A 25,878-nucleotide genomic window follows, 5' to 3' on the forward strand; every position below is an offset into this window, starting at 1 on the left:
AAAATAGAGCAGGGCATGGGCCGTTCACACCTCTTAATCCTACTTACTCAGGAGGTTCAGATCTGAAGGATCACAGTTGGAAGCCAGTCCACGCAGAAAAGTCCACTAGACTCCATCTCCAATTAACCAGCAAAATATGGAGTTGGAGGTGGGGCTTGAGTGTCAGGATGACAGTCAAGAAGCAAGACAAAGAAGCGCTTGGTCCTGAGTTCAAAGCCCCATACTGGCAAAATGAAACAAGAAAAGAAAAGGAGGAGGAGAGGAGGGGAAAGAAGGAAGGGAGGAAGGGAGGGAGGGAGGGAGGGAGGGAGGAAGGGAGAAAAAAGAGATTAAATATGTTATAGGCAACTGATAGAAAATGGGGAATTATAGGACATACAGGAATTATAGGATTAGTGTTTCACGAGTTAGGAGCACAGGGGGTTTAGTGTGCCCTCCTCTGGGAGCATCTACTTCTCAGAATGTGTGTAGGGACGCATCCTTTTGACTCTACATGTGGTCCACTGACCACTCATATTAACATCACCTTGCTCTTCGACATGTACAATTGTAGATCTCACCCCAGACTTCCTACATCTAAATCTGAATTTTTAACAAGCTCCCACGTGAGTGAGAAGCTCTTGGCTTTTCTCCTTGCAGCATCTTTCTGAATTTCCATCCATGGAGCTTTGCGCTGATCACTATAACAACCCATATCCCATAATGATCCAGGAAGGTGTTAACGCACAGCACAGGAGGAGCAAGCTGGCAAACACAAGCATTCACTTCCCAGTGTATAAGAGTTATATTTCCAGGAGTCTTCTTGAAGTGGAATCAATTACTTCTTTTGAGTATACCTTAATTACTTATTATTTCTTATATTTATTTCTTATTTTACTTATTATTTACTTGTAATTTCTTATTAACTTGTTTACTTATTAATCCCAGACAAATCAACAGTCATATCTGGGCATTTTCTAACCTCTTGTTAAATTTCTGTCACTGGGGATTCAATTTAGGTTCCAATTAGATGCACTTTCCAAAGCTCAGCAAAAATACGAAGAGGACATGAATCTTAGGAATGGAATCGTGCCCTAGTCACCCGATAGCTTGATCGCCAACAGAAAGCTTTGAAGTCACGTTGTAGTCTTCAGCATTGCACAAATAAGCACCCTTAGGTGAAATTACTGTGAGAAATCCCACCTATTTTCTTTCCACTCTTGGAGATTTATTGTACATTCCAAACAATTTATGATTCAGTGGTATCCTGTAGAGAATAAGCTTGTTTAATTTACTGTTTCCGTTAAATTTTTACTACAGAATACCCTTCATGGAGGCACTGACCTCAAGGGGCTCAGCTAGAGAAATTCTGTGCCAGGATTCAGAGGGATGCACAATGGCCGGCAACATGAAATGAGCTGCCACACACACTATTGATAGAAGACAGGAAATTATGCTCTGAGAGGCTTGAAATTATTTATTGCTCAAGGCTGGTGCTCTACCACTTGAGCCACACCTCTACTTCCAGTTTTTTTTTATTTTTTTGGTAATTAATTGGAGATGAGAGTTTCACAGACTTTCCTGCCTGGGTTGGTTTTGAACTTTGATCCTCAGATCTCAGGCTAGGATTATAGGTGTGAGTCACCACACATATGACATAGCCTTTGATTGATTTATTTTACTGTATTTGATGTTGGAGGGGAAGGGCAAAAACAAATCATTTAAATAGGGATACAGGTGGACCCATTGCAGTCGTTATGTTGAAAAACAAACTTTACAACTTTGGCTGGGGGTAGAGGGGCTGGGGGGAGAGTGGGTGGGAGATGGGAAGGGATGGGAAGGGGAAACAAAGGAGGTATTTTCACAATAAAAATATATACGTATTAAAAAAAGCAAGATTACTTGCCACATGTCATCCATCCCTGTAAGCTGATGGCCAACAGTAATTATCACCCCCATTATCACCCCAGATGAGCAGAGTGAGACCTAGTGACATCACTTACCCTAAGCCATTCATATAGGTAATGAATGGGGAAATAAGACTGGAACCTTGGCTCATAGGGAAGCGTTCATCTTCAAAAGGAGTTGGCAGGCAGTAACTCCGTAGAGACCATCCTTCATACTGGGTCTTTAATAGATGATATCTCATCCCCCTCTTCTTCCTTGATCTCTTTAATAATTTTCCAAATAGAGTTAATTATTAATAATTTTCAGAGTTTTCAGGGGTGAAAAATGCTCAAAGTCATCGGGTATATTTCAAGTCATTGGGAAACCAATTTGCGGGGCCTGAACTCTGGGCCTGGGCGCTGTCCCTCAGCTCTTCAGCTCAAGGCTAGTGCTCTACCACTTGAGCCATAGGGCCACTTCCGGCTTTTATCTGCTTCTGTGGTGCTGAGGGATTGAACCCAGGGCCTCAGGCATGCAAGGCAAGCACTCTACCACTGAGCCACCTTCCCAGCCTAAGGAAACCAACCTTTTTAAGGTTGATACATGTCCCTTTTTAAGGGATGATACACATTGTTGCCTATGGTCTCCCTGCCCAAGGCTTTATACCAGGAGGTTCTAAAACCATTGGTGGTCTAGTTACAAAAAGCGGTCATGTTATTAATGTCATTCCTGTAGAGAAAGATGCAGGACCTGGCTATCTTATTTAGCTTCTCCTGGTAAGGGCAGGGGACAATGAAGCAGGCATTAATCTGGGCTGCCCGATTCCAGATCTGACCTATATAGCTCTTAGAGCACATATTTTTGCACTTCTTTGTTTTTGTTTGTGGGGAGGATGGTGCTGGAATTTGAACCCAGGGGCTTGTGCAGCTAAGCAACATACTCTAACACTGGGCTACATCTCAGCCCCCCCTTTTTTTCATTGCTGACTGAAGAAGCCAGCTTTGAACTTGCTGCCAAGGTCTTCATAACTATGAAGGGAGGCAGCTTTCCCTCTTGGTAACATCCCCCAGTTCAAGGCAGGTTATGCAAATATTCCCCTGCACTTTGCATGGTGTGCTTACCTTTCCACCCCAGTCTGATTTCCAATTCTCGTTGGCCACAGCTAATTTGGTGCCGGGGAGGGTCAACTGCACAAAATCTTGGAGATCATTGGAGAAATCCCCCATTTCCTCCTGGGTTTATGTCAATTATATCCTTGATAATGAATTGCTCATCAGCTTCTGCCAAAGTTGGAAGTGATTACCTCGGCAGGTAGCAATCATTTTATGCAGTTGCCACAATTATCAATCCCCTTCAAGATGATTGGGACACAGCAATAGGGACCAGACGAATGCGAGAGAGAGAGAGAGTGTGTGTGTGTGTGTGTGTGTGTGTCTGTCTGTCTGTCTCTGTCTGTCTGTCTGTCTTAGAAACTTGGCCAGAGAGAAATTATGGGTTCCCCAGGATGCAGATTGCTTAGCATGAAAGGAGCCATTAGAAAATGCATCCATTTCTGAGTCTCTTCTTTTAGGAATTAAATATATGTTATGCACTGAAAATGTTAGATGGTTCTGGAACATTTCATGGGTTCCATCTTTCTTCTGCCCATTCACAAACATGCAGACACATGCATTCTCTGACTTGAGTGTTGAATTTGAATTATTAATGCTGGTGATGGCATGAGAAATACATATTTCCCCACCCCGAGAAAATAATTTGACACCATATGTGTAAAACATTGAAAATTTGTATACTGTTTGTCCATGTCATTTCTGTTTTGGAAGTTTATCATAAAGAGGGGGAATAAAACAAATGTCAAGAAAGATTTCAGTATGCAGTGTTATCTCTTGTAGCAAAATATTAGAAAACACTTCAAAGTTCAATAAGAGCAGAATAGTTAAATAAATTATGGTTCATTAAATGATGGCATATTATGCAGCCATTAAAAGTCATGTTTTTGAAGCGTAGTTAATGACACATGGAAAATGTTCATTATAGAATGTCAAGTGGATGAAAAATAAACATGGAGTAATTAATTAAGCATCCATTACATAACCCTGCAGGGTGGATATTTTTATCTCCATATTATAGAAAAGGAAACAAAGGCTCAGAGAGTCTAGGTGACAGTGTGTGTATGTGGTGTATGTATGCATGTTGGAGGTGGAAAAGAAAGATTTATATTGGATTGAAAAGCACAAAATTACTAAGCATGAATGGAATGTTGAGTGTGATGGCATATACCAGTAATCCCAGTGTTACAGAGCCCAGGACAAGAGGATCATGAGTTCAAGGACAGCCAGGGATACAGAACAAGACTTTGCCTCAAATACAAAACAAACAGAAGAGAATGTTTTTCTCTTCATTTGTAATGATAATTTCCACCATCAGTATGCATTATATTTGCAATTATAAAGAAAAAGAATAAATATCATTAAAATGTCCCAGACACCTAAGAAATAATTGCAAGAGAGCATTTTATAAGAAATGAGATGAATCACTTCAATCCTAGCCTACTGACATTCAATCTTGAGTACAACCTGCTTGGCCACCCTGGCTTCTGTTCAGGGCTGATTTAGGTATAGCTGCAGGTTTGCCCTAAATTGGGGCCTAATTTAGGGGCCCAATCTCCCTCCAGATGACTTCCCATTACCATTCCTTGTCTCACAATGAAGCACCCATAAGACAACCACACTTTAAAGAGTTTCCACTTGGAGGGTGCCAATCAATGGCTCATGCCCATAATCCTAGCTACTCAGGAGGCTGTAATCTGAGGATTGTGGTTCAAAACCAGCCTGGGCAGAAAAGTCCCCTTGAGACTCTTATCTCCAATTAGCCACTCTAAAACCAGAATTGGTAGTGTGGCTCAAGTGGTAAGCGCTGGCCTTGAGCACAAAGAGGTACAGGGACAGTGCCTAGGCCTTGAGTTCAAACCCCACAACTGACAAAAGTTTCCTCTCTAACAGCATCATTTCTTCAAAGTATGTCCAGGGATCCCTGACATGGTGATCTTGATTACAAACATCACTTCCTGGACTTTTTTTTTTTTTTTAGTTTTCCCAAGTCAGAGGACCCTGTACCTGCATCTTCAGTGACAAGAAAGAAAATAAACAGCACCATGCTTAACCCAGCAAGAGGTCCTGTAGGACAGATATCTGGAGACAGAAAAATCCCTCTCATCATCTTAGGTCAATAACCTTCTAATGGGATCCTGGCTGTGTTCCTTCCCCTTTTGGGGACCTTGACCTTGGGGAAATTACTTCCTTCCTCTGCACTTCATTGTTCTCATGTCTGAAATGGAACAACAATAACAGTGGTTGCGATGATAAACACTATTATTATGGTTGAATCTACTTGATAGACCAGCAGTAGGGGGCGGGGCGTTGGCTCAAGTGTGAATGTGAAATGATTGCTCAAACTTCAATTTTGAAATGGCTACAGATCCTGCATAATCTAATCTCTCCCCAGAAGCACTCTGGCCTTAGTTTTCAGTCCATCCTCTTTTCTCACTCAGGCGCTCTCTTTGCTTTTTCCTATACAGGCAGCACAAGGGTGTTGAATTGGCCACCCTCTTGTCTTGGTTATCCACAGGTCTATGTCTACCATGTCCCTTCCTATGAGAACATCCTATTGAAAATGTTCACCTTTCCTCCCTTCACATCACACTACTTTCCCTGCTTTTTTATTGTTCATCGAGGCCCTCAAGTGATTTGAGTAGTTCCTGGCGCTGCTCAATAAACAACTCTTGGATAAGTGCATGGCTAGATGGGTGGATGAATGATGGGTGGATGGGCATGTGGACAGATGGGTTGGTGGATGGATGGATCCAGGCATGCATGCATTGATGATAGATACATGGACACATGGATGGACAGGTGATGGATGGATGGGTGCAAGGATGGATGTTTGGATGGATGAGTGATGGATGGATGGGTTTGTCAATGCATGGGTGAGTAGATGGATGGATAGAAAAAAGAACTTAGCAAATCTCTATTCTTTCATCCCCCAGGGAATTGATAGTTACTTACAGTGCAATGGATTAAAAAGTTCTGATACCTGCTTATTTGTCTCTTACTCTATCTGAGGGCTATAGCTAATATCTTAGAAATAAATGTTCATTTTCCATATACTTTTGGCAAAACCCCCCACCCTTCTCAGGTCTTAGAGATGTATATAGATGACCTGGACTTTTCAATACCATAGTCAGTGCTTAAGTACCTAGAGATGCTTCGGACCATTAAAAAGAAAAGTATGTCTCTAGAAAGCACGAGTTAAATGCCTTTCTTTCCCAAGATACATGGGTCTAGGCTCTCTAGATGGTACATAGAGTGGATGGATGGTGGTAGGTTGGTAGCAACAGGCTGTAGTTGCTACTTTCACCTCACCGGAAGAGCCTACTCACCTCCTGGTCTAATGAAGTTTCTGAAGAAGTAAAGCCACAATCCTTTCTGGGTTTCCTAGAAGCTCTCAGGAAACAGCAGCACAGCTTAGGAGGTAGGTGTTAAATGCTTCCTAATACTCCACTGTTTTACCCCAGGTCACTGTGGGGTAAAAGGAGACAGTATAAAAAATGGTATGGTTCTCTGGAGAGGGGACCAGGTGGCAGAGAAAGCCTCTGAGGCTCCTGGGGCATCACCATTTGACTTTAATGGTTGTATTTGTCATTCTGCACAGTGAGGTGCAGGGCGTTTTCTGAGATTTCAGAACAGGATGCTCCTGCCCTGTTCTTGGGTCTTTTTCAGGTAATTACCCTTAAGTTCTTGAGCAATCATTCGGTGGCACAAACCAGAAAGCAGAAAGGGGTGGGTAAGGGAACAGGCATGGACCATTCAGGCTTTCTCTAAGAGAGAGGGAGAGAGAGGGAGAGAGAGAGAGAGAGTGTGTGTGTGTTTTCTCCAGTCCTGGGGTTTGAACTCAGGCCCTGGGCACTGTCCTTGAGGTGTTTTTTTTTCCTCAAGGCTAGCACTCCACCACTTTGATCCACAGCTTTTTTTTCTTTTCAGTAGTTAATTGGTGATAGGAGCCTCAGAAGTTTTCCTGCCCTGGCTGACTTCAAACCACAATCCTCAGATCTCAACTTCCCGAGTAGCTAGGATTATTGATATGAGCTACCCACGGTACCTGGCCTTTCTCTAATCCTTAAGCATGGATCAAGAGGGAGCTGGAGAAATCTAGGTGTTTCTGGAGACTGGGACCCTCATCTACAAAGACAAGGCAGTGGTGCAATCGTGGGATCTCGTTGCAGAAGAGCTTGATTCAGACCTTAGGTCTTATATTTTCCATCAGTGTAGACTTGCATAATCTATTGAATGTCTCTGTGACTCAGTTTCTCAAAGCCCACAAGAAAATGATCACATTTCTGATTGCATGATGTGAGAACAAGGGATAATCAGCTGGAGATGTTAGTGTTAGTTGGTACAGAGTAAATTATCAATGCATGGCGAAATGGCCACTTCTAGTTCCCCGAGGATTGGCGGCCCATAGGCTGTGAATACTGGGCTTTTTCATAACCTGATTCCGATCCCTGTTTCTTATTTCTTCTGTCTTACTGGTTACTTCCCACCCCCATCCCCTCCACGGGCAAAGATCTCCAGTGATGGTGATAATTTCCATAATCTTGTCACCTTAATTGCTGCTGTCACTGTAAAGTATTGAAATTAATTTTGATTTCTTTTTGTTTCTGCTTAGCACCTCGAATGTGACTAATAGGATTATTTTTGGCTTTGGCTTGGAGCAGGGTTCCCAGGAGCTTGAAGAGCAATGTTGGCCTGAGATTTCCATGAGGGACTGCTTTCTGGCCAGAGCCCCTCCTGGTAATGAAAATCTCAGGGCAGAGGGTCATTCAGTTTGTGATCATTTTGGCCAAATGGCACATACATGGAGCGAGCTTTCTTGTGCATTGTACACGTGAAATCTACTGAAATTTGAGTTGTCAGGAAGGAAGCCGAGTGTCTCAGAATGGCATTGCTTGTGTGAATTTCAAGAACTAACTGTAATGGTATCTTTTATAGATCAAATCGGGCAACCAGTGGGCAAGTAGCAAAACCAGGATTCAACTATGAATGTGTTAGGCTCTGGAGCTAATGTCTGCTGTGAGGCAGTGGCCTGCTTCTACAGATTCACTCCAAGGATTTTTAATATCTAATATGGGGGGTATTTGTTTTCAGTACTTGTATCACCTTGAGAAGGGAGTGTTTTCCTTCTTTCTGATCATTGATAGTGTGCTTGCCTTTCCAGGCTTATTTCTAACTTCCTTCATTCTCTCTTTTTTTTTCTTTCTTTCTTGCTGACATCTGGGTATGTCCTATCACTTTGTAATTCATTCTCCCCAGAGGAGATTCAGTGTCACCTTATGAAATCATAACTAAAATCTCATGACATTAACATGCAAGCTTAATAAACCTGAATGGCTTTCCACTGCACTTAGGATTAAAGATCAATGTCTATAGTGGATTTTTTTAAATGGCTACTTTAAAATTTTATTATTATTTTTTATTTTTTGGTCAGTCCCCCTAGCAAGAGGGCTGGCCCTTGTGACTTATCTGACCCAAAACAGAGCATGGTGAGAATGATCATGTACAGCAGCCAAAGCTGAGTCCTTGGATCCACACCCCTGCTTTGTTTGGGTTCTCGCTGTATGAGCCCAGAAGCTGGGCTGTGTGGAGGCTCGAGCCAACCATGCCTTCTGCCTTTCCACTCCTGTTCAACACCTAGGTGATCACATCAATGTGACTGAACCCAAGAAATACCAGCCAAAGACCTCCTGCCCAGAAGATTTCTAGAATTCTGAGAGATGATACATTGTTATAGTGTCAGGCCAAGTGAGTTTCAATGAGGTCTGTTACTCAGCTACAGAAAAGAAAGAAATCCAAATACTTAGAAGAACTTTCACAGTGTACTCACCGACTTCATTCCTGTTCTAGTATTAAACTATGTTTATATATTATGTTCCAACCAAACTGACCTCCCTTAAGATTCTCAGCACAGAAAGCCCTTTCTTGATCACAGACTGTCCTCAACCTGGACAGTCTTCCCTCATGCTTGCTTCATGCTTGCCATGCCCATCAGTTCCCTTCAAGGACCCTCATTGCCCTCAAACACCTGAATCTCCCTCAACATAAGACTTGTATTCCTCCTTAACATCTCATGGTTCCTTCCATCCTTCCATCCTTTTTCCTAATGGACTTCTGTTGTTTCTGTCTCCATGTAAAGATTAGGATTTTTTCCCTCCTCGAAATCAAGATTTCTCACCTTCTGCACTGAATCATGGGTTTTGGGACTATCCTGAGCATTGTAGGAGAGGTGGGAGTGCCCTGATCTGTGCCCAGTAGATGACAGTAACACCTCTTCACTGCTACTTTTTAGAAAGTAAAAGTGTCTGAAGGAATTTCCAAATATTTCCTGAGTGAGGAAAATGCACCCCTGGTTGAAAACCACTGCTCAGAATGGAGTGGGTGGGGCTTGACTTGACACTGGAAGATGATGTTGCCCCAGTTAGACAGCCTCCATTGTCAACCTTCGCCCCTTCCTCCAGCCAATGGGTGGCTACTATTAAAATCGCCACCCCCCAGGAATGTTAGACTGAGCAAAGTGTTCCACCCTGTTGCAGTTTCCTGATGAGACCAACCTAGCTTCCCACAGCTTCCCGAAGCTGCATTTCCTGAGCCCAATTCTTTTACTTCTTTGGTTCTTTTTAGAGCTGTCCTACATTCGTCCAGTAAGCTCCCCAATTTCTGTGATTTGCCACCAAAGGATCCTAACTTGTACATCCTCCTACTCATTTTCCAATTCTTAGGGTACCAGTAGTAACATCTTCCCACCTCATCTTGACTTCTCTCTCCCTCCTTCTTCTCTCCCTCTGTCTGTGTGTCTGTCACTCTCTCCATGCACTGAACCCCAAATATCTTCTCCACTTCACCTACCCACCTGGTTCTCTATCCTTCAAAACTCAGGGCTAAAACTATTGTATGAATATTCCAGACACCCTTGACTGTCCTGTGTATTCACACACACACACACACACACACACACACACACACACACACAGAGTTGTGTTTGTCTGTACATCTGCCTTCCTGCTGTGGAGTTCTGCTTTGGGGGTATTCAGAGTACCCAGATCCTTCTCAAGTCACTTCTCCTTGCATGGATGAGTAGGTGGATGGATGCACTGACCCCAAGCAAGGACAGAAGGTTTGAGAATTGTCCATCTTCAGGACTGAGAGCAATTGTGCTGACTTGTCCCAGAATAAACCTTTCGTAGGTCTTGTGCTCATATGTTCAAAGTGCCTTGGGCCAAAATCAAAGAGTTATTTCTCCAGATGCACAGAGGACAAATAACACAAAGTCACTGTGACCTCTGAGATTCTACTTTCTTCAAAAATAACATGCTTTTATTTCCCCCTTGATTATAAAAGCAGTACAAATATATTGTGGAGAATTTATATAATGAGAACAGGCCAAGAAGGAGAAAGTAAGAATCATGTATAACCCCAGCACCCCACAATAAATATCAACTTTTATGAAGTCCTCCTCATCTTTTCCCTCTCTGTACATAGCTTGTAGAGTTATTTATTTATATACTCCTTTTGTTACATGCTCTCTTCCATTTGATCTTAAAGAATGCTCATTTCTAGCCAGGTACAATCCTAACTAGCTAGGAGTGAGAGATGGGAAGATTGTGTTTTGAAGCCAGCCTTTACGGGGGGGGGGCTGGGCAGAGGGTGAGGGGGAGAGTTTGAGATTCCATCTTAACAAGTGACTGAATACAGTAGTACATTAATCCATGCTACAGGGGAAGCACAAATAGGAGGCTCACAGTCCAGACTGTTCCAAGACAGAAAGAAAGCGTTTAACTTAAAAGATACCCATGACCCAAGTATTACATATTCACCTAGCAAGTGTGAACCCTGTGTGTGTGTGTGCATGGGTGTGAGTGAGCACATGCACATGCTTGCTTCCTGTTAATGTGTGGATGTTTTCATGTCAATTGTGTTGTTGCTCCTGTGAAAGAATTTTAAAACATGTCCTAATTGTTTTCTTTCAAATGCATAGACATACATTGATGCAGTGATCTTGTTAACTCCTGACTTTTGGAACATATGTATTATCTCCAATTTTCATTTCCTCCCTAAGGAGGCAGTTGCATCTCAGAGAAGCAAGGGCCATTTTTCTTATTCCCTTACTTGTCAGCACCCTTCGTTTTGAATAAAATCTCCATACTGTACAGGATAACGGGATAAGACCATCTCTTCCTATGTTGATGGCCATTGTTTGGAGACCATTGCAAAGATGTACTGAAGCAAGTGGGTTTTGTTCTAGTGGCCCTGTTTTAATTAGCAATGCGTGATGATTTTGCTTAATAAATGTTATTGCTGGTTATTGAGGTGAGTGTATCCTTGCCACACCTGCCATGGACAACTTAGAAATGCAGTAGATGAGAGGGAAAAACAATCCTTCCTCCTCAAACTTAATGTTGTAGAAGAAAAGTTGGAGGCTAGTGTGGTATTTCAATCTTTCTAGGTAAGCCATCTTAGGTGTTCTGTTTTGTTGTAGTTTGCTACACCTGACTATGTGGAACAAACTTTCAAATTTGCCCTTGAAATTCTAAAACAGTTATGAGATTATTTCTAACGAGTGGCATTCATGGTAGCTATTCAAATGATGAATTTGGGTCATCCAGAAATGTGGAAGGTATTTTTCCATTTTATTTCTCTGATTTTGTCCTATTTTTTTTTAAGGGTTGCTTTTTAGAAACACCAGTTGGCGGCATGCTGGATCTCTAAATTTGGTTCCCCACATCTTTCATTTTATTGATGATGATTTCATGTCATTGTTCTTTGACTCTGTTCTGAGCAAGGTTTTTGCACTGGTCCTGCACAGCATTGGTTTTAGGCCCCACGGTTCCCCATTGGGTTCAACATATAACTCCATTTTGCTCTTACATTTTTGTATTTCCATAGCTTTTCTTCTCTACCTTTTATACATTTTTTACTCAATCTCTTTTTTAAAAATATTATTCCATGCTTTTATTGCTCCACAAGTATTTATTTTCCTTCATCAAATATTCCTCAATCCCTCTGGGATTCTCAAAGTGATATATATTTACTCTAGAAAATTAGAAAAGAAAGGAAAGTATGGGCAAGAATATGTAAATGACCATTATTCCATTAACTCTAAAAAAACATCATTGTTAAATTTGCATTTCTTTTTCTTTCATCTTTTAAAACAAAACCGGAGTGTCTTTAGTATGCACTGTTTTGTTTAACTTTTAATTTGGAAACAATTATAGACTCATAGGAAGTTGCAAAAAAGAGAAAAAAATGACAGCAGAATCTCTCAAGTACTTGGCTCAGCTTTGTCATGTGCCATTGAATATGACCTTGGCACAACATCAACACCAATAACTTGACATTGGTACAATACGGTTTCCCTGGCCACAGATCTGATTGAGCTTTGACCATCATTTAACACAAGGTCCTTGGTGTACGTATGTGTGTGTGAGTGAGTGTGAGGAGTGTGAGTGTGAATGTGTGTGGTTTTGTGCAGTTTTATCCAACATATACAGGCATGGGCCAGACAAAACCCAAACACAGAATTATGACATCATCAGAGAGCGACTCGCCCTTGTGCTACTCCACGGCTCACAACCTTTACCCCATCCACAGGCCCTGGCAAACTCCAGTTTGTTTCTTCTTCAGTCTTCCCATTGGACAATCAGAGGGCACAGAGTCTTGATTGGAGAGAAGGAATAAGTTCAATTTATATATTTATTTTGGAGATCTGTTACAAAGCCTGGTGAAATGGCTAATATTTGAGCATAGTACATTTCCAGGTCACTGACAGTACATTTCCAAATGCTCTCAGAAAATTCTTTAAAAACATTTGAGATCATGACTCTGTTAATTAGCTTGATTTAGTCATGCAAAACTCTTATCACTCTGTGCCCCATAAATACATATGCAACTATAATTTATCAATGCCTAATTAGTACATAAACAGAATCATACAGTATGTATAAAGCTGATAGCCTTGTATAGTGTCTGCCACCTGCAATCTCAGCTACTCAGAAGGTAATGATTGGGAAGACCACAGTTCAAGGCTAGCCCTGCAAAATTTTAGTTAAGACACCATTTTGACAAACAAGATAGGTATGGTGGTACACATCTGTCAACCCAACTACCCAGGAAGTATAGATAGGTCCAATGCCAGTCCAGACCAAAAAAAAAAATAAAGAGCTGGGGGCATGGTCCAAGTGGTAGGGCATTTGCATAGAATATGAAACGCCCTGAGTTCAAATCCCAGAGAAAAGGGGAGGGAAGGAAGAAGAGAGAGCAAGAGGGAATGAGGAGAAAGGGAAGGAGAAAGGGAGAAATAATTAAGCTATTATGAACGTTTATGCATAGATTGAGATTCTATATTACACATTGTTTTAAAAATCTCATTTTCAAAATATGATACTCTAATGTAAGCATTTCTCCAGGTTATTGTTTAGTGTTTGACAACAGTTTTAATGACTGCATAATATTCTACCATATGGATGTAGTTCCATTTATTTAACCACTTCTCAACAAGTTCATGTTTCTTTGAATTTTATTGACAGCCTACCAGCTGCTTTTTAGAGGTTTTCTCCTTTTTCTCATAATAAATCTTTGAAAATGTGTGCACTTTCTATGCAATTTTAGTGCAACAACACATTTCAGGTATGATAAGAACTTTGTTTTCCTATGTCCCAGATTGCTGGATTTTAATGCCTCTTTAATTCTCTCAGAAATGGAGACAGGGTTAGGCAAGGTTTAGGGGCGTGCCCCATTGGCCTGGGAGTCTTCTTGAATCTCTGTCCCCAACCTCCTGAGGGGTGGCAGATGAACCTACCCCCTGGCTGCTGTCCAGAGTGCTGAAACCTGCTGGCTGTAACTAAGTGTGGGCAGAGGCCCACTCTTTGTCTCATTCACATGACAGTGAGAATCTATCCATGATGACTTAGCATGGTGTTTCGAAGCAGCACATTTAACATGATCCAAAGTACAGAATTTCCACTGCTCCAATCAGCTTCTGCTTCTGTGTGTGTTTGTGTGTGTGTGTGTCTTTCTGACTGTGTATAATGCATGCTCTCAATCCTGAGCTGCCCTCCGCCTCTTTCCTCCCACTTTGCAGTTCATATCTTTGCACCAGAGGTTGCAACAAGGTCCTACTGTTCATTCCCTCTTCAGGTCACAGCTCTGGCTGTCCCAACCTCCAACTGGCTTTAATAAGAAGACTGAATTGTGGAGATGAGGTCAGTGCGGAAGTCATAACTTCATTAGAACCCATCTCCTCCACACCAGAGCCCTGTAGATCTCAGCTATCAGGGAAGTTTCCCCCTTCCTTATCTTGCTGTGCTATCTCAGGTGGACAAGAGAGAATTCCTCAGCTGGTGGCAATTTCTTCAGGAGTCTGTGTGCCAGCCTTGCATCTTGATGCAGCTTGAAATTATTTTCAAAGAAATGGGGTGCAACCCAGAAGTCTGTAATAGCTTTGTCATCTCAAAGAATGCTATGGTGGCGGCGGGGGAGTGGGGAGAGAGCAGTGTCTTATTCTCCTCTGAGTGACGATGACTATCATTTCTGTAATACTTCACTGGTTCAAAAGCACTTTCTATGCATTATCTCAGCCCATTCATCCAGTGTTTGAGTACCGGTTATATAGGCCAGGCTCTGAGAATAACACAGCCCCCTTCCCTTTTCTGTCCCTTAGAATTCTCCAGTGGCTTCACACAACATTCAGCATAAAACTTCTATCACATCCCTGGCTCCTCCTCCCTTCCCCCACCATCCCCTCATCATATCCACCCCCCCCACTTCTCTTACAGAGCCAGCTACCCACTTCCCATCCACAGAGAGCAGCTACTACCCTGGAATCTGCTTATGATTTTGGTCTGAGATGTTCTTTCTCCATACTCCTGTAGTTCACTGAGTCTTGTCTTTCTAATCTCACCTCCCGTGTTCCCTCCTACCAAGATCAAAGGAAGCTGCTTAAGCAAATATTGGCAACAAAAGCATTTCCCTCCCCACCCCCAACCCCATGCCCCAAACCAAATCCTTGCTTGTAGCTGAGGTCATGAGTGGACTAGGAATTAGCAAGGCCTCTACCATGAGTCAGGCCCTAGGTTAAGCATTGTGAACACAGTGGCAAAAAGCTTTCACGTCCCTGGCTTCTTGGCATCTATGTTCTCTCTTCTATCAGCCCATCTTCAAGTAGACAGGACCTTGCCAAGAGATGGGTAATAAGATGATGTCAGCCTAAGAAGGGGGATGTGGTAATGCTTACAATTCCCTTGCCAGGAACTGCCATTTGTTTCTCTCCTCTGATTTCTAATCTGCTCATTTATAAGCTCAAATTCTAGAGAAAAAAAAAGAAAATAAAAAAACAGGATTAATTTTCAAAGTGACCCCGCCATCTCTGTGAGAGCACCGTTAACCTTACCTACTTAGGAAACTGGCTAGCTTCCCGGCCCCTGATCTAGGAATGATTCACCCTATTGAAGTGAAGAAACAGAGGCTCAAACACACTGGTCCCAGTGTTTACCCACAGAATGTTCCACAGGAGGCTAGATTTGACTTTTGCTTCCCCCCCCCACCTCCCTCCTCCTGAGGAGATGGAGGAGGGCTGGTTGCCATGGTGATGCAGGATGCTGACATCCTTGCCTTGTGCTTCCAGGGAAGGTTTCCTTTTGTTCTTCTTTCAGGGTGGAGGAGGGATGGGATGGGTTGGGTGAAGAATGGAACCTGGACTCCCAGCTAGGTAGATGGCCTCCAATCCAGAGGCCACGGGCCATGACTTGAACTCCCCTATCTGTGGGATAAAGCCCAGCACTTCGCCTCCACCTCGTTAGCCTCGGCTTCCTCCTCAGAAAAAAAGAACTTTGCTTCACAGAGCAAAGTGAAGTTGCTTCTGCAGAGCAAGTAAAGTTGTTCCCGTAAGTGGTGAGGTGGTTACTTACCTGGGATATAGCAAGGTATTGGAAGTTGGCTAATAGAGTCTTATCACAGCCATTGTCACTACCATCCTTATCACTAGGAGATTTTCTTTTCTTTTTTTAAATTTAATTTAATTTTATTTGTGAACATAGTATACAGAGGGGTTACAATTACATGGGCAGGATAATGTGTACATTTCTTACCAAGCATTGCAGCTGCCTCACTAGGAGATTTTCAGTAGCTTCTGTGTAGATGACAGAGCCAGGGCTCTGGGACAAAGAGAAAAGAGGCCCAAACCTCACCCAGACATTTATTTATGAGCTGCTGAACTCACTCATGTGCTCATTTGGATCCACCATTGATGAGCGCATAAACTCATGCACCTGCCTCAGTTTCCTTATCTAGAAAGACAGAGGTGATAGCACCTCTCTCCCCACCCTACTTCTCAGGGTTATTCTGAAGATTCAGCAAACTTAGTTCAATTCAAGCACCTGGCACATAATAAGTACCTAGCACGAGAGTTAGCTGAGCCTGGGTTTGAATAGAGATCTAACAGCAGGGTAACTTCTGATTGTAGGATAATATCCATTGCTTAAAATCTTTCAAAGGCACTTCATACTCGAGGAAAAGTTTTAAAAAAAATGGAAAAGAAAAGAAAATGGCAACATTTTCCTCTCCCAGTGAAATAAGAGAGTATCTTACAACCTGTTTGAAATGAAATCAATTCCTCAGGCAGGTCTGAGATGACCAGCACCAGGTAGGCCCAGGCAGTCCATTAGCCAGTTGACAGACATTGGTACATCTTTGCTCTCAAGGTTACAGGCATCTCATTTCCCACTCTGCTGAGAGGTGAATGCCTCAAGTCTCGGGCAGCAGGACCATGTGAGTCACTTCTGTGCATCATAATGCACGCATCCTGCGTCAGCCTTCCTGTGGCCTCCTCCCAGATCACCCTGGACAAAGTCCTGCTGTTCCTCTTCCTTTTGGCAGGCACAGCTGAAGCCGGCATCCCCAGGTTGGTCTCTTCGACCTGCCCCTCTGTGTGTCTACCATGTGGTACCGATGCTTTGTAGGTTCGAGGTTGAGTCTCATCAAGTCCATTGGTTTCCCATATCTCTTACCAGCCCCATGCATGACTCTGGACATACAGCCCAATTAAAGAAAACTTGTTCTTGAAAATCGTCCTCCCTATCTTATGCCTGGGGGATGTCAACGGGAGGGAAATGTCACATCATTCTCAAAGCAGATAGCACATGTCTCTGGGGTCTGCCTTGGTCTGGCTACAACTTGGCCTCTGACTTACACTGTGGCCTGGGCAAAGCAACTTAACCATTCTATATCTCAGTTTCCCTACTTACAGTGTATAACCTGTCCTCTCATAACAGTCAAAGAGGGATTAAATGTGAACGCATCTGACTATGAGGGCAAGATTTCAGGCATGGAATTCACGATCGGTGACGGCAAGTGTTAACTGTTACACTCATCCGTTTGTCTTCTTTTGGACTGTGAGATCCTTGATAGAGTTAATGAATGTTATTTGGCATTATTTTCCCCAATGCCAAACAGGGCACCAATGATAGGTGAGCAGTGATTGTTTGTTAACTAAGTAAACACCTAAGCTGGGGTTCCAATGCTGCCAACTATAAGCTGTATGGTGTATGGTCTTGGGCAAGACAGTCAACCTTTCTGAACCTCTTTTTCATCTGGTGTTTAAGAAAATGTATGTTCTGCCAAGATGGGGTGTGTGTGTGTATGTGTGTGTGTGTGTGTGTGTGTCTGTGTGTCTGTGTGTCTGTGTGTCTGTGTGTGTGTCTGTGTGTGTGTCTGTGTGTGTGTCTGTGTGTGTCTGTGTGTGTCTGTGTGTCTGTGTGTGTCTGTGTGTCTGTGTGTCTGTGTGTGTCTGTGTGTGTCTGTGTGTGTCTGTGTGTCTGTCCATCTGTCTGCCATGAATGCACCAGAACTGAGATTTGAACTCAGGGCCTGGATGCTGACCCTTAGATTATTTTTCTTTATTTTTTGCTCAAGGTTAGAACTCTACTGCTTAAGCCACAGCTCTACTTTTGGCTTTCTGATGGTTCATTGGAGATGAGAATCTCATAGACTTTCCTGCTCTGGCTGGCTTCGAACCACCATCCTCAGATCTCAGCCTCCTGAATGGCTAGGATACAGGTATCAGCCACTGGTGCCCAGTTCACTCTACCAGAATTTTTAACTAACTTCATTCCCTTTAATTCACCCTACAAGTACTTGCAGTGCCCACTATGTGTGTGACTGAGAACATGGACCCTACCAGAACATTCTGGAGGCCCAGGAGCCTTATTAGGTATAGTAGCACTCTCCATATGGAAGGGGTCTCTTATAGAAAGACTCAGTACTAAACTCCAGAGTGAACTTAACCCTGGTATGAAAACCATGTAGATGACAGAGATAGACAAAACATCTCTATTGATTTTGAGATCCGAGGTCAGACAGGCAGTCCACACAGTCCCATAATTCAATTTGAAACTATTGTCCTCAAACCCGTGCTTCACATTGTGAGACAGGAAACTAGAAATGATTCCTTTCCCCATAGGCTGGGAAGGTGTAACAGCCTCAAGGCCATGGACATTTAATGGGGAGGGAAGAAGAGTGTGTGGGGAGAGGGGGTGGAGGTGAGAAAAGGGGCTGGCCATTGGGGTCAAGTTCACGAGCTCATAGGCCCTCCCTCGGGGCCTATTATATTCCAGATGGAAAAGTTTGAACAGAGACTGTATTTGTTCCTTGGATGTAGGCCAAGTTCACGTACTGACCTTGCCGCTTCTCCTTGCTCTCATTGAATGAGATCAGTTGCTTGAAAAGGGATCTTCCACTCTGGTTCTAAATTATCCCTCACTCTCTCCCATTCCCCCAAATCAATTCCAAACTGAACCATGCCCACTCCCCTCCCCCCTCCCCCATGGCAGTGAGGAAGGAGATAGAAACCATTCCTTCAGGAGAGGCACACAGAAGACAGACAGACAACTGTCTCGGTGTAGAATGTAGACAGAATGGCTTCCGGTCCTTAGCTGGACATTTCCTGTGTACGGGGCACTGGACTGAATGATATATACTCCGTAGGTGGGTGGATGAGTGGGTGGGGGTGAGCTGGATGGTTCTAGAAAAACCATTCTTCCCATTTTTCTTAGTGGGCAAAAATCAAAGTAGAAATGATCTGAAATAAAAGAGCCATCTGATACTACTTTGAACTTAACCAAAACATTAAAGTTGGTAGACGGCGACTCTTGGTTGTAAGTGACAGAAACACAATGAGTTTCAGGAAGTAGGAATATTGGGGTGACTCACGGGAGGCATGTGAGCCCCGTGCCTGGGCCTGCCCGTGTCTGAGAGGAAATTGGGACTTTTCCAGGCTCACATGTCAATCTCTTCTCTCAGTCCATCTTGTCTCTGAATTGCTTTTTCATATCCAATGTCTCTACCCAGACTGGCTTTCTCCATTCCTGTGTGGAAAAAATCTCACATGATACCTATGTGTCCATGTGAAAGAAGACACAGGTATCAGCGGTTCTCAAGCTGATCTGGCATACCAATACAATCTCTAGTTCCCAGTATCCCAATCTCAGACCATCCATAGTGGATTAACATTTTTTTCTACCATGGCAGTTTCTAGAATAGCCCTCTGGGGTGAGATGGAGATGACTGACAAAACTATCCAGGCAGATACAAAGTATGAGGGTGGAAAAGGTTGTTTATGATAGCCGGTTATGGTACCACACACCTGTAATTCCAGCTACTTGGGAGAGCAAAGTCAGGAGAATCACAAGGCCAAGGCCAGTCCAGCCAAAGGTAATAGAGATACTCTGTCTCAAAAAAAAAGAGAAAAACAAGATAAAGCAATGAAAACATCTGGAAGGGTATATGGCACAAATAGTTGAATGCTTGGCTAGCATGTATAAAGTCCTGGATTCAGTTCCTAGCACTGAGGAGGGGGGGACAGAGGGAGATTCTGATGTGGAAACTGAGCCTCCAAGAGGAGAAGTAAACTCCCTCAAAATCTCCAGTGAAATAAAAGTGGAGATAAAAGTTGTGAAATAGCCAGAATCTTCACCCCTTGGCCTCAAGCTCATTGGTAACCATGTCTCTCTCCTCCGCGGTGTCCTTTCAAACTTAGGGAGAAGTTTGGAGAATAAAGTTAGACAGCCAGCATCTTGTAGAGTTGGGTTCTAGTCAGTTTGAGGGTGCTTGCCAACATCTCTGAGTCACTCAAACCATCCTTTAAAAAAGAGAGAGAAAGAGAGAGAGAGAGAGAAAAGGCAACCAAGCCAGCTCTAAATGATTCATGATACCCAGCATGCATATTTATAGACTCCGTCCCAGGGTGAAATCCACTCGAGGTTCTCTCTGCACACCCCCATGCATCTGGGAGCCTCTATCAAGCACTTGGAAGCAAGAAAGACTATGCCACTAATTCACCCACACGTGCCTGCAAGGGGATTTGAACTCTCCATGAACTGCCACCACCACACGGAGCCAAACCCTTAAGTGCCCATCTGGGAGAGTAGAGCTCCAAAGTGCAAATTCTGCTCCTGCCCGACACCAGACATTCTTTTAGTTGGGTTTTTTTTTTTTAAGTTACACCTCAACCTCAGAGCACCAGCCTCATCCATTTTCTATCTCTCCTCCTTTTTTTCTCTCTTTCTCTTCCTTTCCTGCCCCCCTCTCCTCCTCCCTTCCCTCCCATTCTAAATGTTATTTGCTGTGATAATTTGCAAATCCTTATACCAACCAATAATCTTTATTCCCTTTTTAAAAAACCCTCTGTACAGTATTCTCACAATAAAAAAACCTCCCTCCACCCTTTCCCTCTTCCTCCTTCCCATCCCTCCTTCGTCATTCCCCCTTCTTTCTCCCTCTCCCTTCTTCCATCTTTCCTCCTTTCTTTCTTTTTTTTTGTCAGTCATGGGGCTTGAACTCTGGCCTGGGCGCTGTCCCTCAGCTCTTCAGCTCAAGGCAAGCGCTCTACCACTTGCGCCACAGCGCCACTTCCCATTTTCTGGTGGTTTATTGAAGATAAGTCTTTTTTTTTTTTTTTTGCTGCAAAAAGCTTTATTTTCATTTGGTCCAAGGCTTGGGAAGGGCTCCAGGATGGTTAGTTAGGAAGTTTCCCAATGGCTAGAGGCAGAAGCTCAGGCGGAAACCCTGATGTCCGGCAAGGCAGAGATGGCCCCTCAAAGGCTGCTGGACTCTGGAGTTTTCTAGTCGTGTTTGAGAGTCGTGTTTGAGAGGCCCCTGCTGGGCTTGAGGGGCCGCCCCCAGCCTGCGGAGGTTGGTTAAGTGGTCGCCCATCTTCTTGATGAGCTTCACCTCTTCATCCAGGAAGTGGTTCTCTAGGAAGTCACAGAGATGGGGGTCTGTGCGAGCAGAACCATGAAGATCCACAATGGCTTGGTTCCGGCTCTTCTCCAAGGCCAGGGCAGCTTCCATGGCTTCCACGGTTTTGCCCCACTCATCCTGAAAAGGTTTCTGCACACCCTGGTTCTGCATCTTCAGGAGGCGCTGGGCCCCCACGCCCTCCAGAGCCACATCCTCGCGATTGAAATAGTAGCCCAGAGAGAGGCAGGTGTAGGAGGCCGCAGATGCACGTTGACCAGGCCGTTGATGGCAGCCTCCACCTCGGTGGTGTAATTCTGACGAATCTGAGAGGTCATGGCTGGTCGTCAATACAGTGCTAACCACAGAAAAACACGGCGTTGGTTGGTCCTGGAAGCAGGCGATGGGCGAGAAGATAAGGGTCAGAGGCAGTGAGTGGAGAGACAGTTGGTGGAAAGGAGGAGTCCCTGGGTCTGTTCTGTCCAAACACTGTTGGAGCAAGACACAGATCCTCGGGACTGGTGCACACTTCTGCCTAAGATAAGTCTTATGGACTTTTCCTGCCCAGGCTGGCTTTGAACTGAGATCCTCAGATCTCAGCCTCCTGAGTAGCTAGGATTACAGGTATGAGCCACCGGTACCCGGCTTTCCTCCTTTCTTCTACCTTTCCATCCATCAGCCATCCTTCCATGCATCCATCTATCCATCCATCCATCTATCCATCTATCTATCCATCTTTTCTTCCTTTCATCCACATCCATCCATCCATACATACATACATCCTCCACTGGTTTATTCAACAGTGGTTTACTTTGTCCTTTCTCTGTGCACAGCAATAGAAGACTCTAAGGGCAGGTGGTGGCTATACACTGGGTCTCAAAATACTTCCAGGCTGGCAGAAGGCAGAGACACTCAAATGGCTGTGAGGAGCAATGTATGAGGTGTGAGGTTGGGGCAGGGGAAGGGCTGGGTTAGCATGGTGGGTGCAGCTCCCAGTGGGGTTGGGGCTCTAGCCTCCTACTGTCCAGCTGCTGCACATGAAAATGAATGCTCAGGAGTAGGCAAAGAGGAAATGCTTCAAAGGATGGACGACTGGTCTTTCATTGCAAGGCTTTGAGGATTCACAAAGGCAGTTGTTCAGCCTCAACTTTGGTGTCTTTCCAACTCTTTGGTGTCTTTCCAGCTTTGGTGTGGGATGTATGTTTAAGTGAATAAGATTAGGGTCGTTCCTAATTGCTTATAGAAAAAAAAAGACTCTTGTTTATGGGCTGAGAATGTTGTTTTCCAACTAATTAGCTTGGTGGGGCTGAATGAAGAGTTGTTTCTGACCCTCCTCAGGCAATTAAACTAAGTGTTCCTATCCTGTCTTACAACACCACCACCCCCAGCACCCCTTCTCCACGCCCCCCCCCTCCTTCTGAGTTTCTGCTGCCAATGAACAGCACGCCAGGAACGGACACACATATTGCTCTTCTGGTTTTTGGTTTTTGCTTTTTTTTGTTTGTTTGTTTGCAATACTAGGATTTGAACTCAGAGACTTGAGCTTGCTAAGACAGGTGCTGTACCTCTTGAGTCACTCTGCCAACCACTTTCTGCATTGGTTGTTTTCCAGATAGGATTTTGCTGTATGCATGCCATCATGGACTGCAACCCTCCTATTCATTCTTCCCTGGGGTGTACCACCGTTGAGATGGAAGCTTAGAAATATTTTTTTAAAACTAGACTAGGCTTGAACCTCCCAATTTCTGCCTCCCAAGCAGCTAGAATTGCAGGCTTGAGTCACTATCTGGCATATTGTTCCTTTTTTTTTTTTTTTTTTAGAAAAGGTCCTAGGAAACAGTGAGAGGGAGCTCTGTTCTTTTTTGTGTATCGTCATAAGTCATCACTCTGTTTATGATGACTTTGCATAGTAATGATAGGAACCTGAGGAGTTACTAAAGGAGCTGTGTGCACCAATGCTGGGCTGGTCACCCACACTTATTGAATATAGAGTTTTCCCATAATCCCTAGGGACACCATCCTACAGCCATAATCCCAGCATTGAAATCCGGAAGGACCAAAAGTCCTCCAGCCTACAGTCCCAAAAGATCAAAATAGAATTAATTCTTGGAACATCAACAATAAAAAATACTTGTTTTGCAGGGGTAGGAAGGAGGTTATGGGGCTTAAACTCAGAGCCTGGGCCGCTGTCCCTGTCTCTCTTGCTCAAGGCTAGCACTCTACCACTTTGAGACACTGTTCCACTACTGGTTTGGTGGTGGTTCATTGGAGGTAAGAGTCTTACAGGGACTTTTCTGCTTGGGCTGGCTTCGAACCACAATCCTCAGATTTCAGCCACCTGAATAGTTAGGATTACAGCTATGAGCCACCTGTGCCTGGCTTAAAGAAAAAACATTTTTTTGAAAGACAGTTATCCTTAAAAATGGTATTTATTCAAGAGATATAGAAGCACCCCCCCATCCACTTTAATACAATAAAATATGTGACAGGACTGCTTTTTTCTGCAAGCCTGAACATTCAGGTCCTAATGACAGCTGTGTGGTTTCACAATTATGAACAGAAAAACCTATCAGTGAAGTGGTCAAGCTAAATGTCTCCATGCATATCACAGTGTTTGGCAATTGTCTGCATCCAGGATTTTTCTAACTGCAGTCATGTGCAAAAAGCCAAAGAGAACAGCCTCTCTTTCACAAAATTGATCAATCTTGAAGTCCAGGACGTGACTATGTTTGTAAGCATTGAGTCCATCCCAGCAGAGGAAATTTCTGTTCCAGGTCCCAGGAAATGCCAGCTCCTGGTCAGTGTTTATTATCTCTAATTGGATGGTGCCTCACTGCACAAAGGGAGAATTTCTTGACCTGATCCTCTCAAATTCCTATACTCACCTCCTATGGAAACATCAGACACACCCAACACCATAACAACAACAACAACAACAATAATAATAATACAGGTTTCTACATACCCCTTCCACTTTATGGAATCAGCTGTCCTATTTGCAATTAAAAAATACCCATTGCTGGGCAGGGAGTGTGGCTCAAGTGGTAGAGCGCCTCCTGAGCAAGTATGAGGCCTTGAGTTCAAACCTCAGTACCAGAAGAAAGAAAAAAGGTAAAAATTCCTTCCCTTGAATTTGTTTTTCAGTCTTTCTTACAGAGCCTGAGTTCTTGTTTGTTTGTTTGTTTTGCCAAAGGGAATTAGGGAATTTCAGGTGTCAGAATTTTCAACATTTGGGTGTTTTCATATTTGAGAATTGTGATTTTCAAGATGTCAGACCTTAGAGATTTTGATATTTTGGGATGCCAACGTAGAACTGCTCACTCTTGGGTTTGTGTGTCAGTTCCCAGGCATTGTCCAGAGACACTGGGGGTCATCCAGCCAATAAGCTGTGGTTTGTTTTTTTTTCCTGGGACTTGAACTCAGAGCCTGGGTACTGTCCTGGTACTGTTTTGCTCAAGACTGGCACTCTACCACTTGAGCCACAGCTCCACTTCTGACTTTCTGGTAGTTAATTAGAGATCAAAGTCTCATGGCTTCCATGCTCTGAACCTCGATTCTCTGATCTCAGCCTCCTGAGTAGCTAGGAGGACAGGTGTGAGCCACCAAGCTGAGCTGAGGCTCTTACCATCCTCCACTCCTACATCTCCAAATGGCTTCAACCCAAGAAGACTAAGAAGTACTCGAGGAGATACAATTTAAAACCGTATGTTATTTATAAGATTTCCCTCTATTGGAGGGAGAACGAGTCTTCCATGATGATCCAGTTCAAGCCTAAATTTCACAACTGTGGGCAATGCAGCAGCACTAGGGATACAAGGGTAGTGGGAAGGGGGGTGGGGGAGGGGGAGGGGCAAGTGATGGAGACCAAGTTTAGCCTAGCTTCACAGCAACAGCCTCTGGCCAAAGCAAGAAAGGAAGCTTGGTTCCTCCTGGTGTGCCACCTTCTGCTTCTGTAAAGACAATGCCGATTTGAAAGTGGGTGTTTTTTTGTTTAGCTTTCCAAGCAAAGCCAAATTAAAACTCCGCTTTCATGCAATCTTATGTAATCTTATGAATAATGGGACATTTGCAGCTTAGCCTTTTCCTTCTTCTCTTTTTCTCTCTCTCTCACTCCCCCTCTCCTCCCTTCTCTCTCCTCTTTGTCTCCCTCTCCTGCTCTCTCAACCCTTACTTGATCTCAGCCAAAAGGCCAAGAAACAATTTTTATAAGGTCCTCATAGATCATCATAGAGATGAAAAAAATGTTTAAAAATGAACATGCAGTGAAAGAAGACTCATCATCATCAGAATTTGGTGTTAGTGCTAAGTCTTGAATGGAGGGCCTGTGTTCTGTCCCTTAGCTTTTTCACACAAGTCTGGCATTCTACCACTTCAACCACAGCTCCATGTCTTACTTTTTGGTAGTTAGAGGAAGATACGAGTCTTGTGGATTTTTCTTGTTGGGCTGGCTTTGAACTATGATCCTCAGATCTAAGCCTCCCAAGTAGCTAGGCTTAGAGGCATGACGCACAGGCACCAAGCAAGAGTTGTATGTTATGTTTTGTTTTGCCAGTCCTGGGGCTTGAATTCAGAGCTTGGGCACTGTCCCTGAGCTCCTTTTGCTCTGGGCTAGCCCTCTACCATTTGAGCCATAGCACCACGTCTGGCTTTTTCTTTTATGTGGTACTGAGGAATC

At 43.7% G+C, this 25,878-nt stretch overlaps 1 pseudogene; it reads right to left on the bottom strand.

Annotated features, from left to right (window-relative positions):
• Window positions 1-21,005: 21,005 nt before the first annotated feature.
• On the bottom strand, window positions 21,006-21,541 carry LOC105981861 (annotated as a pseudogene).
• Window positions 21,542-25,878: the final 4,337 nt, after the last annotated feature.

The sequence above is a fragment of the Dipodomys ordii genome, unplaced genomic scaffold, assembly GCF_000151885.1.
Source record: "Dipodomys ordii isolate 6190 unplaced genomic scaffold, Dord_2.0 Scaffold14, whole genome shotgun sequence".
NCBI classification, from domain to species: Eukaryota; Metazoa; Chordata; class Mammalia; order Rodentia; family Heteromyidae; genus Dipodomys; species Dipodomys ordii.